At 41.5% G+C, this 14,345-nt stretch overlaps 2 protein-coding genes across 3 annotated transcripts in view; one reads left to right on the top strand and one right to left on the bottom strand.

The window, feature by feature from the left end:
• The window catches only part of TLCD4 (TLC domain containing 4), a 116,908-nt gene extending 105,444 nt beyond the window's left edge, over positions 1 to 11,464 (bottom strand). For both annotated transcript variants that reach the window (XM_050778347.1, XM_050778355.1), the window contains exon 1: positions 11,296 to 11,464. The gene's annotated coding sequence lies outside the window, so the exon portion shown is untranslated. The remainder of the gene's footprint in view (positions 1 to 11,295) is intronic.
• ALG14 (ALG14 UDP-N-acetylglucosaminyltransferase subunit) overlaps positions 1 to 14,345 on the top strand; it is a 435,379-nt gene that overhangs the window by 322,419 nt on the left and 98,615 nt on the right. The window lies entirely within an intron of this gene.

Genomic DNA, 14,345 nt, shown 5'->3' with positions numbered 1-14,345 from the left:
ACAGAAAAGTCACATTGCACAGGGGCATATATAAAGAGATGGGACAAGATTATGACTATTTATTGCAATCTACCACAGAAGACACACGTGGTTAAGGTAAAAGGAAATAATTTCAGTTTGGGACGTGTTGTAGTTGAGGTCTCTCCTGTGGTAAATTCATGCAAAGGTATCCAGTATTTGGATAACATATATGGGTCTAGAACATAGAAGAGAATCCTGGTTGGACATACGAATTTCGGAATTGTCAATATGCAGGTAACAGGTTTCTGAATAAACAGATCGGTACTCCCAATAACACTGCATTACATTAAGGTGAAGGCTAACAAAGAGATAGAGTCAATCCCTTGGGACACCCAAATATCTGAGTGGACTCTTATTTACATACAGCTCAATCTCCCTCTCTGCCTGTGGTCCTATCCACTTTCTGCAGCCAGCTCAAGGTCAGTACTTCTGGGGGAAGTACAGCCTGCTCTGATACATCCAGATATGGCTACTTACAGTCTGATGACCTATAACATAAAAGAAAGATACTCAATCCCCACTTTCAACCCAATATGCAAGGTTAGAACAGAAACAGAATTAACCACAATAAAAACTTCCATTTGAAAAATAAAAGAATGGCAACCTGAAACAATCAGTAGTCCTTAATTGCCTGTTGGTTTGTTTGTTTGTTTGTTTTCTTTCCAAGGAGAAATCTCTCCACTGGCCATGACATAAATTCCTTGATTAACCTCATCTGGGCCCCTGGGTTTACCCCTCTGGGAGGTTCTTCCTTGTGCGTTATTCTTCAGGTTAAAAATTGAAGTGGATGTTGGAGAATATGTTTTCCTAGAGACTGCCTTAGGATATGAACAACGACTGGCATTTCCAAGTCAGATTTGTGGTTTCTTTAGCAATAGAATTTCTTCAAAAACTTAGTACAAGGCTGGGTGTGGTGCCTCACGCCTGTAATCCCAGCACTTTGGGAGGCCGAGGTGGGCAGATCACCTGAGGTCAGGAGTTCAAGATCAGCCTGTCCAACATGGGGAAACCCTGTCTCTACTAAAAATACAAAAAGTAGCTGGGCATGGTGGCACTCACCTGGAATCCCAGCTACTCGGGAGTCTGAGGCACAAGACTCACTTGAACCCAGGAGATAGAAATTGCAGTGAGCCAAGGTAGCGCCACTGCACTCTAACCTGGGCGACAGAGCAAGACTCCATCTCAAAAACAAACAAACAAAAATGCAGTACAGTAGTCCCCACTTATTGGCCTAGGATATGTCTGTCCCAAGACACTCAGTGGATGCCTGAAACCACAATGGTACTGAACCCCATTGCCATCAATCAGAACATGTTTAGATGTTCATGTCTGTTACCCACAAATTTAATGCCTTTTTCATTATAACAAGACACTAATCACACACTGTGGCTGTAACTTTTGCAAGTTGAGATGCCACAACAAAACTAACATGAATTTTTTTCCTTCTTCACAATTTCATGGACAGAAGATGCATTCTTACTGTAGATCTTTCTTAATAGTCTCAGCATACAATATTTTTCTTTCTTTATTAAATTGAGAACTTTTGCCTTTTTATTAAAAGGAAGCACTTTATGGCTTCTCTGTGATATCTGAATAGCCAGCATCACTAATCTTGTGCTTTGGGGCTATTATTAAGTAAAATAATGAACACAAGCACTGCCATACCAAAACAGTGGATCATAACTGGGAGAGCTACTAAATGACAAATAGGTGGGTAGCATATACAGCATGGACATGCTGTACGAAGGCAGGATTCACCTTCCAGGAGGGATGGCTGTGATAGCATAATATTTCATCATGCTACTTACAAGGGTGTACAATTAAAAACTTATGAATTGTCTATTTCTGTAACTTTTCATTTAATATTTTTGGAAATCATGAAAAATGAAACCATGGGGGGACTTGTAGGCTTCTCTGCCATTTGTCACCCATCCATTACATGTGCCAGTGATAGGGACAGGAGGCAGGGAAATTCTGGGCAGAAGAGGGCAGGTCCCTGGTGAGGTTCCTACCCCCAAGCCTGGAACCATGGCCCAAAGAGGGAATGTGCACTCCTGTTTTCCAACTCAAATGCTGCCTTTTCAAAAACTACCCATGGCCTGCCCCACCCCCATCCCATACCCATAAAAACCCCAGGCTCCACCAGCAGAGAGAAGAGAAAAGAAGAAGCAGCTGGACATCAGAGAGAAGCAGCTTGACTTCAAAGGGACAGCTTGATGGTATGACTTTGGAGAGGAGTCTGACAGGGAATGGCTGGACTCCAGGGGAAGATCACCTTTCCATTCCATCCCTTTTCCAGCTCCCCTTCCCTCTGAGAGCCACTTTCATTGGCAATAAAATTCTCCGCATTCACCACCCTTCAATTCGTTCATGCAACCTGATTTTTCCTGGATGTGAAACAAGAGCTTGGGTGCCAAAGGTACGGACCCTAAAGGCTGTCGCATTGACCCTCTGCCCTTGCTGGTGGAGAGCAACCACCTCATGAAAAAAGGCAGAGGGCCCACTAAGCTGTTTAACACTTAAGCCGTCCTCAGACAGCACAGCTAAAAGAGCACTGTAACACACCCCTCTGGGGTTTCAGATACTCCCCACTAGACACTGCCACGGGGCCTGCACAGAGTTTTGCTCCTGCCAGCACCCAAAAGCACTTACCCCAGCTCCTACACCTGCTCACCTGCATGCTCCCTCTCATGAGGGGCTGAGCATAATGGGTTCAAGTGAGTGGAGTTTACCCCTGCTAGTGGAGAAGTGGCTGGCTAGCCCCAGTGCCCACGCTCCAAGTCCTACCCACGAAGCAGTCAGGGAAAATTTCCTGCTTCACCAGGAACTACAATCCAAGTTATTTTTCAATCTACCTCTTAAATTTGCTCATTCTCTAGTTCCTATCATCTACCCATTCATCTTTTCATTGTTTTAATGGTGGCTATTTTAAAACAATCTTAAAAATAAGTGAGGGCAACTCCCTTTATCTGATCTTTCCTGCAAGGCTAGATCTTTGGCTGAAGAATCTTAATGAGAGAAATTGAAGAAAGTCTCTGAACAACATTCCAATATCCTGTTTGGACTATAGAAATAATTGAACTTTCTAATACTGTGAGACCCCAATATTCTATAAATTCTTCCAAAACCAGACAAGATCGGGCACATTCTGGGTGGTGTGGCCATAGGGTGTACATTCTTTACTTTCTTCCATCCTGCTTGCAAACCCATTATTTCTTATGTGAGCTCATTACTTTCTTGAAAAACCTTGCTAAATGCAGCAAAGAGAAACCATTATACATCTATATTCCAGTCCTTTCCAAATGCCTCCCCTAGAATTCCACTACAGAAGAACATGATCAGCCTTCCAAGTTAAATAGGTAAAATTTTTACCAAATGTTTTATCACAGCATAACAAGGATCAACAGTTTCCCAGCCTGAGAGGTCTGTTTCCTCACTGCCAATTTTCTGACTGTTTAGGCAGTACTGTTTTTGGATTTTAGAACTTTTCCATTTCCAAGTATCAATTTCTGTATTAGTTAGAGTAAAGGCTAAGAGATCCCAGAATCCAGTGACATAAAAAAAATAGATGTTTCTCTTCCTCTCACCTAACAGCCTGGCCTAGACTAGAAGAGCAGTTCTGTTCTAGGTTTGCCTTTCCAAAGTTCAGGTCATAGAGGATCCAGGTTCCTTCCATCTTGTTGTTCCACCCTCTTCGAGGATGTCTTCCTCATCTTCATCATCATAGCTGGTCACAGACATGTCCATGAAGGAGAAAGAAAGCAGTCCAAGGCAAGCCATCTTCCTTTAACAAAGTAAGGCAAAAGTTGTATTCATTGCTCCTAGTTATATTTCATTGGCAAGCACTTACTCACAAAACCACTCCTCACTGCAGAGAAGGATAAGAAATGTAGTTGCCAGCTTAGTGAACACATGACCAGCAAGAAGGGGAGAACAGTTTTCAGGGGACAACTATTAATCTGCCACAAAAAGTAAAAAGGAAAGATACTCATGGCTAAGAATCCTTAGAAATGCAAAGACCAAAAGAGGATAAATAAGTTTATTAGAAGAAAAGAAAGTGAGAGCCTGAAAAAAAACATATGGCAAAATCTAGCTGGTGGGTACCCAAGTTTCCATGTTATGATTTCAAGTACTTTTCTGAATGTATTTTATAAATAAAAGTTTTATTTGTTTATTTTTTAAGAGACAGGATCTCACTCTGTCACCCAAGCTAGAGTACAGTGGAACTACCATAGTTCACTGCAGCCTCGAACTCCTGGGCTCAAGTGATTCTCCCACCTCAGCCTCCTGAGTAGCTGGGACTACAGGGATGTGCCACCATGCCTAGATATAATTTTTTTTTTTTTTGAGACAGTTTCGCTCTTTTTGCCCAGGCTGGAGTGCAATGGCACGATCTCGGCTTACCGCAACCTCCGCCTCCCGGGTTCAAGAGATTCTCCTGCCTCACCTCCCGAATAGCTGGGATTATAGGCATGCGCCACCACCCCGGCTAATTTTGTATTTTTAGTAGAGACGAGGTTTCTCCATGTTGGTCAGGCTGGTCTTGAACTCCCGACCTCAGGTGATCCACCTGCTTCGGCCTCCCAAAGTGCTGGGATTACAGGCGTGAGCCACCACACCGGCACCTAGATATAATTTTTTAAAATTGTATTGTAGAGATGGGATCTCACTATGTTGCCCAGGCTGGTCTTGAACTCCTGGCCTTAAGCAATCCTTCTGCCTCTGTGCCCCCCAAAGTATTGGGATTACAGGTGTGAGCTACTGTGTTCAGTCAACAGTTTTGTTTTGTTTTTATAATTTTTAGAAAAGTAGATAGGAAAAAAAAGACCTAAGAAGACTATCAAGATAGAACAATAGTGGTATGAGGAGAATCAGAGAAAATGGTATACTATGTCAATGTCAACATGCTTGTCTAAAAGAAAAGAAAAAAGTCAACAGAACAAAAAAAGGTCAAAAAAAGAAAGTTTTGTTCAGTTGGCTAAGAAAAGACAAGAAAGATAAGAAAAGGAAATATTCTTGCTTTCAGATGTCTTATTGTGGAAAGAAAAAAATAATAAAATAATAATTTTTTTTAAAAGGCAATATTCTTTGGACTTGAAAATACAGATGTTATTAGAGAATAATTATGGTAGAAGTTACATTTCAGTTAATTGGGAAATGAAAGAACACGGAAAAATGAGACAGCAAGTGTAGCCTGGTCTTTTTTCAGAACACTGACTTAAGAACAGAAAGAAACAGACAGTTAAGATGACAACTAGCAATGACTAATTCCATTTGTATGAGTACCACTCTCAGGGGCCTGAGCTGGGGTAGCAGTAGTAGGTTGTAAGGTCAAAGAAGGAACTCTTCCTCTCTGCCCTCTGAAGGTTTGCTGAAAACTGAACTGACAACAGGCAGATTAATAGGAGAAAAAGGCATACACAGTTTATTTAACCAGCTGGGGAATGGAGGTGGGGGAAATCACAGGAGTGTGGTTACCCAATAACTCAGTGAAGTCCAGATGCTTATATACCCTTCTTTCTAGGGGAGGAGGAGATGGGGAGTGGGCGTGTAGTGGAAATGAATGAGGTCAAAAAATAATGGCCTGGAATAAAGTTCCTCCGAACTCTGGGAGAGGTGACCAGAAGGTAAGGGGCAGAACTTCACTGTGAACAAAGGTTGTCTTATTGTACAGATAAATTCTGCCAGAAAACCTCTTGGAGCTGCCCTCAGAAGGATAAATGAAAAGTCTGTCTGGGCATGGCAAAGATGCCCAGTCTCTTTTTTTAATCTAGTGGTAATCTTTCCTGGTTATTTAAAAAAAAATTTTTTTTTTCTTTGAGACGGAGTTTTCCTCTTTGTTGCCCAGGCTGGAGTGCATTGGCCCCATCTTGGCTCACCAACACCTCCACCTCCTGGGTTCAAGTGGTTCTCCTGCCTCAGCCTTCCAAGTACCTTGGATTACAGGCATGTGCCACCATGACTGGCTAATTTTGTATTTTTAATGGAGACGGGGTTTCTCCGTGTTGGTCAGGCTGGTCTCGAACTCTCGACCTCAGATAATCCGTCCGCCTTGGCCTCCCAAAGTGCTGGGATTACAGGCGTGAGCCATGGAGCCCAGCCTCTTTCCTGGTTATTTGATAAAATTCCTGGGGAGGGGGTCTTAAGACTATTGCATTTCTTTTGTAAAGAAACTTCGCTAGTCAGATAAGGAAATTCCAGAGACAGAATCCCTCCCTGTGCTTCAGAAAGAAAGAGGATCCCAGAGACAAAGGGCAGGGAAAGGTCAGAGAGAGACCTTGGTTCTGAGTCTTATTTCCGAAGCCTTTCAATTTTCCTTAATTCAAAGGACTGGGCATGCCAAAGTACCACATTTCCGGGCATTGTTTTCTAAGCCCCAACAGAGTCCAAAAGACTACGGTTGTCCACAGGTCTTCTACTGCCCAGCATACATATCGTGCACATCTTGGCTGGGTACAGTGGCTCATACCTGTAATCCAGACCTTTGGGAGGCCGAGGTGGGAGGATCCCTTGAGGCCAGGAGTTTGAGACCAGCCTGGGCAACGTGGTGAGACCCTGTCTCTACAAAAAAAAATTTGTTAAAAGATTAGCCAGGCTGGGCAACATGGTGAGACCATGTCTCTACAAAAGAATAAAATAAAATAAAATAAAATATTAGCGAAGCATGGTGGCATGCACATGTAGTCACAGCTACTCAGAGGGCTGAGGTGGGAGGATCACTTGAGCCCAGGAGTTTAAGGCTGCAGTGAGCTATAATCATGCTACTGCACTCCAGCCTGGGTGAGAGAGAAGAAGAACCGCCTCAGAAAAGAAAAGAAATGCATCTTGAACAGCTGGAAAACCAAGAGTGCTCTGTATCTTAGGTTGGAAAAGTTTCCCCAAAGTTCGGAACTTCTCTTGAATGTGTTGGTTAAAACTTAGAATAATGAGATCTTGGGGCCTCAGAATAATGAGATCTTGGGGCCTCTATCTCCACTCTCACAGTCAGTAACTGCCACTTCTGCATGAGATAGATAGCTTGTTCTCTGGAGAGTCAGGATCCAAACTGGGTGTAGAGATGAAGAAGGACCAGAAAACACCTTAGCCACAGCTGGAGTTTGGGCAAAGCCCTACCCTTTCAGAACATCAACTGAGGTGGAAGGGGTCAATAAACCAATACATCTGGAGAAGCATATGAATCAGCAGTAGTAAATCTTATAAACTTCAGGCACCTTTGTTTGGCAGACTAAACTGGAATATTCAACTCTCCCTTCCCCCACCTTCCATTCCAAACTTACATAAGAAGAGACTCAGAGTCAACAAATTCTAAAGTTGGCTCTATTTCTTCAAAGTGGTAGAGAAAGCAGGAATCTCTTGTTCTTATATAATCAAGCCAAAATTCCTTTAAGAAAAAATATTATTTCACAGAGAAAGGATTAGATTTTGTTGTCTCTGAGGAAATTGAATGCTTTTTATTACAACAAATGCTTACATTCTAAGTGACATAGCTGACTTCTCACATTGGTAGGAGAATTCAACCACCATTGGCAGATTCACCATCAACCTTATTCATGAGGCTTGAGCTCACAGCCCCCCAGTTACTGATGTACTCACTCAGATGAAATCTTAGGCATTGTGATACAGAAGAATAAACCAAGGGATGAAACGTCTTTTGGTGGGAAGTGCTTGAATATTTCTGAAGGAGGTAGACAAGGCCACCAGACTGAGGTTTGGAAGAAAGAAATGCAAGGATGAGAGAAGGCATCAGGGGAGTAAAGAGAATGTTCTTGTGAGGCCTAAGTCTGGAAGATCCCCCTGTCGAGTGGTTCCTCAACCCTTTTAGAAAGATCAGTGGAGAGCCACCTAGTGGTAGCTGACAGGGAAAGTTGGCCAAGGTAGGACAAACCTAATATGCCCTATTTATTTGCAAGCTTTATCAGAGAAAGGATCTGTTCCTGTTAGTTTTCAACCAAGCTCTCAGACTCTCTTTGGGTCAGTATATTATAGAGGTATCCAGTATGCACAGGAGAGTGTCATTCTAGGGCAAGTCTGTGTCAATATGTGACTTCTGAGTCATTGGGAGGGCCATGCTTCCTCCATATGCTGACAGGAACATCCATATAATTCACCAAGAAAAGGCTGCCTGGCTACATGTTCAGAATGATCACCTCTCAACATCTGAAATATAACTTTGCTCTGCGCTAAGTAGAAGGCTTCAGTTCCAGGACATAGTCCAACTACATAAAAATAGAATGGTAGTGGAAAGGCACTCTGGCGAAGAGGTAAAAGGTGTGGTTAAAGACTGGAGTGCCATTTTAATGTGGCTGGGCTGTCTGACAGTTTAAAGGAGCTTTGCTGAGCCAGACTGATTGAGGAGGGGTTTTATGGATTTTGCTTTTATTTTTTAATGGGAAAGACTTGAGCTTGTTTTACAAGTTAAGGGTAAAGACACAGTGAGACAGAGTCAGTGGTTCAAGATTCAGGAAAGGATAATTGATGTAGGAAACTGACCATAAAAGGGTTTGTTTAGATTATTAGCATCTTTTCAAAAGGGAAATTAGAGATTCTTCTACATTTCTAAGTTAAGACACAGTTATTCCACAGTTCCATATGCAAATATTAATCCAGTATTACAAAGTGTGAAGACTTCCTCAGGTTCATTTAGGTTATCTTTCAACTTACCCCAAACAAATATAATCAGTAAAGAACTCACTGGAGTGATGGCTTAGAGGAGTCGGGAATCTTAAGTTTGCAAAATAGCTAAGTCACTTGAGATTTATATCAAAAAAGTCTGTCAGTAAATTAACAAACCTGTTTTGTTAGCAAATTGAGAAGGTATTCATGAAGATTCACAAAGTCAACCCTTTTCATCAGCCTAATGTTGATGAAAGATGAACAGGATATGGAAATGCTGAAAAGAAACCAGGTTAAGAGGCATAGCTAGAGCTCTTTCTCTACTGTTGTAAAGTGTTATTGGTTATTTGCACAAAACTTCCAAGAGAAAATAATATTAACCTTTAAGTAGCATATCCGTAATTTTCATTGTGCTGTCTCCTCCTTCTTACTGTGAAATGTGTTTTGTTAAATACATTCCCCTAAACAACATCACTGTATTCCTGAGTCACTAGATGGCCATGGTACATCCACAGGAAGTTAAGTCAAAGCACCAGCAGTGTTCATTTAACACGGTAAAACCTCCATTTCCTCACCTACAAAAGGGGATAATAATAGTACTTAAGACCATAGGATGGCTGTGAGAGGTGGTTGAGAAAGTACGTACATGCTTACTAAATGGTAGGCAGCACGTGTTCTTATGCATATGATTTTCACAGTAGGTTTGTCATGCTTTTTCTTCATATAAAGTTAAGGAATAATGAATACATAAAAAATGAAGAGACACAATTTGTGTGTTTCTATCAAAAACAAAAAGCTCTGTGGCAGCAGAAAAGAATTTGAGAAAAAACGGCAATGTACACAATGAAGGGGAAAATAAAAACTTAATGAGGATGCCAGACACAGGCTTTTTGGGGAGGGAGGACTCAACTGAGGAGAAAATTAATTGAGTAGATTTCAAAGATAAGCAATGTTTAGTGCAGAAACATAATTGCCTTTACTTTACTTATAGGTCAAAAACTGAAAAAATGGTCATTTGAAAATTAAAGAAGCTGCTATTATTGTGGTTGTCATTAATAAACATTATAATGTGGTATGAATGATGCTTCCCATGATAGTCTGGGAATGATATTTTCATGTTTTGTTAAACTTGGAACTGATGAGGCATTTGGGGTGTACAAGGCTAGGGCAACGGATTTATAAACATGTCTGAAAAGACATATCTGCGATAAATCAACATAAAGTGAAAAAGAGAAAGAATAAAATTGTGGTGTCCTAGTAATTTCACTAAATTCATCTTAAACAAGGCTTGAGTCAATCTATCGATCTATCTATCAAGAGAATCCTTTTTGAATGTACTTGGAGAAAAAGCAAGAAAAATTTCGGAAAAGCAATCCTTGACTGAAATAAAAAATCCACTTAAAAAATCATTTTCCTCCTATTTAGTTTTATAAATGAAAAATCAGACATAGTAAATAATATTTCTATCTTGTTTTATTTAATATATAGCACAGTAGCTGGTATAAATATATAATTTTTTCTTTTATTATTTTATTTATTAATTTGTTTATTTTGAGACGGAGTCTCGCTCTGTGGCCCAGACTGGAGTGCAGTGGCGCGATCTAGGCTCACTGCAACCTCCGCCTCCCAGGTTCACACCATTCTCCTGCCTCAGCCTCCTAAATAGCTGGGACTACAGGCGCCTGCCACCACGCCCAGCTAATTTTTTGTATTTTTAGTGGAGACGGGGTTTCACTGTGTTAGCCAGGATGGTCTTGATCTTCTGACCTCGTCATCCGCCCGCCTCGGCCTCCCAAAGTGCTGGGATTACAGGCGTAAGCCACCAAGCCCAGCTGTTTTTGTTTTTTGTTTTTAAGACAGAGTCTTGCTCTGTCACCCAGGCTGGAGGAGAGTGGCACCATCTCTGATCACTGCAACCTCCGCCTCCCGGGTTCAAGTGATTCTCATGCCTCAGCCACCCTAGTAGCTGGGACTACAGGCATGCAGTACCATGTCCCGCTAATTTTTGGCATTTTTAGTAGAGACAGGGTTTCACTATGTTGGCCAGCTGGTCTTGAACTCCTGGCCTCAAGTGATGCCCGCCTCAGCCTCACAAAGTGCTGGGATTACAGACATGAGCCACTGCACCCAGCCTACAATAAATAGTTTTAATGATAATGTAGAAGATACAAGTGTGGGCTATAGAGTCAGGTTGACTATGATTAAATCCCGACTCTACCAATTCCTGGCTTTGTAACCCAGAGCAAATGATATCATCTCTCTGTACCTCAATGTCCTCATTTGTCAAATGGGTATCAGAAGTGTCTAATTAGTTAATCCATGTTTGGAGTACCTGGCATATAATAAATACACAATGAATGCCCATTATGGTAAGTATTAAATAGTTGCTTAGCCTTCAAGGGCTAGCATTTAAAGAGTCCTAGGTAGTGGCTTCATCCAGGAAAAGGTTGTGACTCAAATATATATTAGTATATTTAAAAAGGAAAAAAAAATCTATACTAAGATTATTTGGGTTGTACTGGGACAATTTTTATCACCCATCCTGCCCAGTCTTCCAGATGATCTTTAACAGTAAAATGTATAACCATCACTCCTGGTGGTCACATGGTCCCAGTTCTGTCTCTGACCCAGACTAAGAAATTCCTTCCAGTTTTATCCTACCTTGTCATGGACAGGCATGATGCTGACCAAAGTGGTGTCCCTGGTTGTTGCATAAAAGCATTCTTTTTTATCTATACTTTTCTGCCCTTATTAAGATTGATGATGGTTGAACTCTGGTGGGAAGGGGCCTAGCTGCCAGGATCCTTAGCAGCCCACACTCCCAGGCAGCCCATAAAAAAACAGGTTGAATGACTTTTCTCCAGGAGGCCCTGTCAAGAGGCATGCAGTTTACAGAGTCAGGCTCATTGTTAAGTCACTGCTTGGGTGTTAACTGTTATTACCTTACCACTGTACCCCCAGTGCCTAGCTTAGTGTGCAGCATATAATAGATATGAACTGAACTAAAATGAATTGAAAGCCTGCCTACATTCCTATTTACTTAAATCCTCAGAAGCCTCTCAGATCATCCATTATCATCCTAATTCCTATCTCTATAGTTCCCCCAATCTGACCCAACCTCTGCTCCACACCACCCTTCGAAGCCTTTCGCAGCACCTTTTGGGCCTCTTGACATATAACCTGCAAATTTTCCCTCTATCTTAAGCTTCTCCTTGAATGTCTTCTTCACTTCCCTTCTTAAGCTGAAGGCTTGCTCTCTCACACTTCCCCAGTATGTCTCTCAAATAGAAGCCTTTTGTTTCTCACTCCCACAGGTGGCGAGGAGGGCATCCCTCTTTCTGTCTGTTGCTGCTTCCACACCACTCTCCTCCTTCTTTCAAAACTCCAGTTCCTTTGAAGTTCTTGCCATGTAGTTGTATCATCTTGTATCAGTCAGTATCTGTATCCCCAATAGCATACAGATGGCATACTTGTATTAGGTCAATTTGAGGATGAGTTATAAAGGGGTTATTTACAAAGCTGTGAATGTGGTAGGGAAAGCATAAGGGATTGTGCAGTAACCTAGGGCTAGTAACAGTGGAGCTGGTACCACCCCCTAGATCTGAAGGAACAAAGAAAGGAAATGTGGAGACCCAGAAGAAAATACATGTATAGAAAAGGCCATATCAAAAATAGCAGAAATCTTCAGTTCAGGGACACAGCCTTCCCTCCATCAGATCTTCTGCTGAAGATCATCACTGGCCAAATTCAACCAGAATCAGAGGGCAAGGAAACCTGTTGATTTAGTCCCTAAGTCTCAGCTAACATGGAACTGAGTGAAGTGGGAAAGGATGGAGAATGAATCTGGAGAGACAGATGGAAGATATCCAGCTCATACCCAATGATCTTTTTAATTGCTACCACTCTCCAATTTTTTACTCTTTGAACACATGAGCTCCTAGCTAAGTGATTTCAGGATCCAGTGATATTTTTCATCCATTCCCAGTGATACTCTAAATACCACTACCGGTGATAACACAACATTCACTTCAAGCATTCCACTCTCTGACCACCATTTCCTATGTCTATAGTTCACTTACTCTAGTTCTTTCATTGCAATTTTTCAATCTTCTGGGGGCCTCCAATCCACAGATCTTACTACCATGCTACTATTCATCCACTCCCCCACCCCCACCCTCCTGTCTTCGTTTTCCACTAGGATTACATGAAATTCCACAGACCTCACTCCCTTGAAGAGCGTCTCCTCTCTCCTTTGTATTCATCCATCAATACTCCAACTCTAGTCAACTGTCATGGTATGTTTTGTGCTAGTATAACAGAATACCTGAAACTGGGTAATTTATAATGAACAGAAATTTATTCTTCATGGTTCTGAAGGCTGGGAAGTACAAAATCCAAGGATGGCAGTTGGTGAGGGCCTTTTTACTGAATCATTCCATGGCAGAAGGTAGAAGGGCAAAAGAACATGAAGAGAGCAAGAGATGGAACTTGCAGCATCAAGTCCTTTCATAATGGCACTATTCCATTCATCAGGGGGAGCCCTCGTGAACTAAACACCTCCCATTAAGCCTCACCATTCAACAAAGTTCCACTGGAGGTTAAATTTCAAACACATGCTTTTTGGAGGACACAGTCAAACCATAACGCAACAACTATCTGCCTTTTCCACTGGGAGGAAAATACATAAAATTATGCTGACTGGTTTCTCATTATATCTGCTATCACAAGCCTCAAATGGGCATTATAATCTGCCCAGAAACCCTACACTGGTCCTGGTGAGTGTGCCAATTACTCTTTAAGATGATTATTTCATACCTTCTCCTTCTTCAAGCTTCCCACACTGTACACTGTCCACACTCTCATTGACTCACCACAAATTCTACAAACATCCCTGTATCTGCATTCATCCCTGTTCTCCATTCTGTTATGATGGAAAGAGGGTCGTTCCTCCTATCAAAGTCCAACCTCTCCACTTGTGCTCCAGGTTCCAAACCATTCCATCTTTTGAAGATACTTGTTCCTGTGCTCATTCTTTTTCCCTTCTGCACCAATTTTCCTCTACCAGCTCTTTTTTAACATCAATATGTCAATTAACTCCTGTCTTAAAAAAATAAGGTTCCTCGATTCCAAATTCTCCTCCATCTCCCACCCAATTTATTCATTCACCTCAAAGAAAAACTTGCAATAACTGGAGACTGTTTTTTTCTTTTTCTTGTCCCATTCTCTCTTCTCATTTCCATCTGCCTTCCGTCACTACCTTATTTAGATCTCCAGTGACTAACCTGTTCCCAAGATATCTGATCCCACCTGTCAACAGCATGTGACATAGCTGACTACACTCTCATTCTTTGATTATTTTCCTTTCTTGGTTTTTTGGGACACCATTCTTTGCTAATTTTCCTCTTATCACCCCTTTTCTTTTCCGTCTTCTTTGCTGGCTCAATTTCCTCTACTAGACCTCTGAATGTTAGTGACTCCAGACTCTTCTCTATCCTGCATTGTCCAATACAGTAGCCACTAGCCACATCTGTCTATTTAAATTTAAAATAATGTAAATGAAATAAAACTCATTTCCTCAATCACACTAGCCATATTTCAATTGCTTAAAAGGTATATGTGGATAGTATACAACATGGATACAAAACATTTTTATCATTGTAGAAAGTTCTGGCCAGGCACGGTGGCTCACACCTGTAATCCCAGCACTTTGG

The sequence above is a fragment of the Macaca thibetana genome, chromosome 1 (genome assembly GCF_024542745.1).
Source record: "Macaca thibetana thibetana isolate TM-01 chromosome 1, ASM2454274v1, whole genome shotgun sequence".
Lineage (NCBI taxonomy): Eukaryota > Metazoa > Chordata > Mammalia > Primates > Cercopithecidae > Macaca > Macaca thibetana.
The sequence above is the reverse complement of the archived record's forward strand: the minus strand, read 5'-3'. Positions and strand labels throughout refer to the sequence as shown.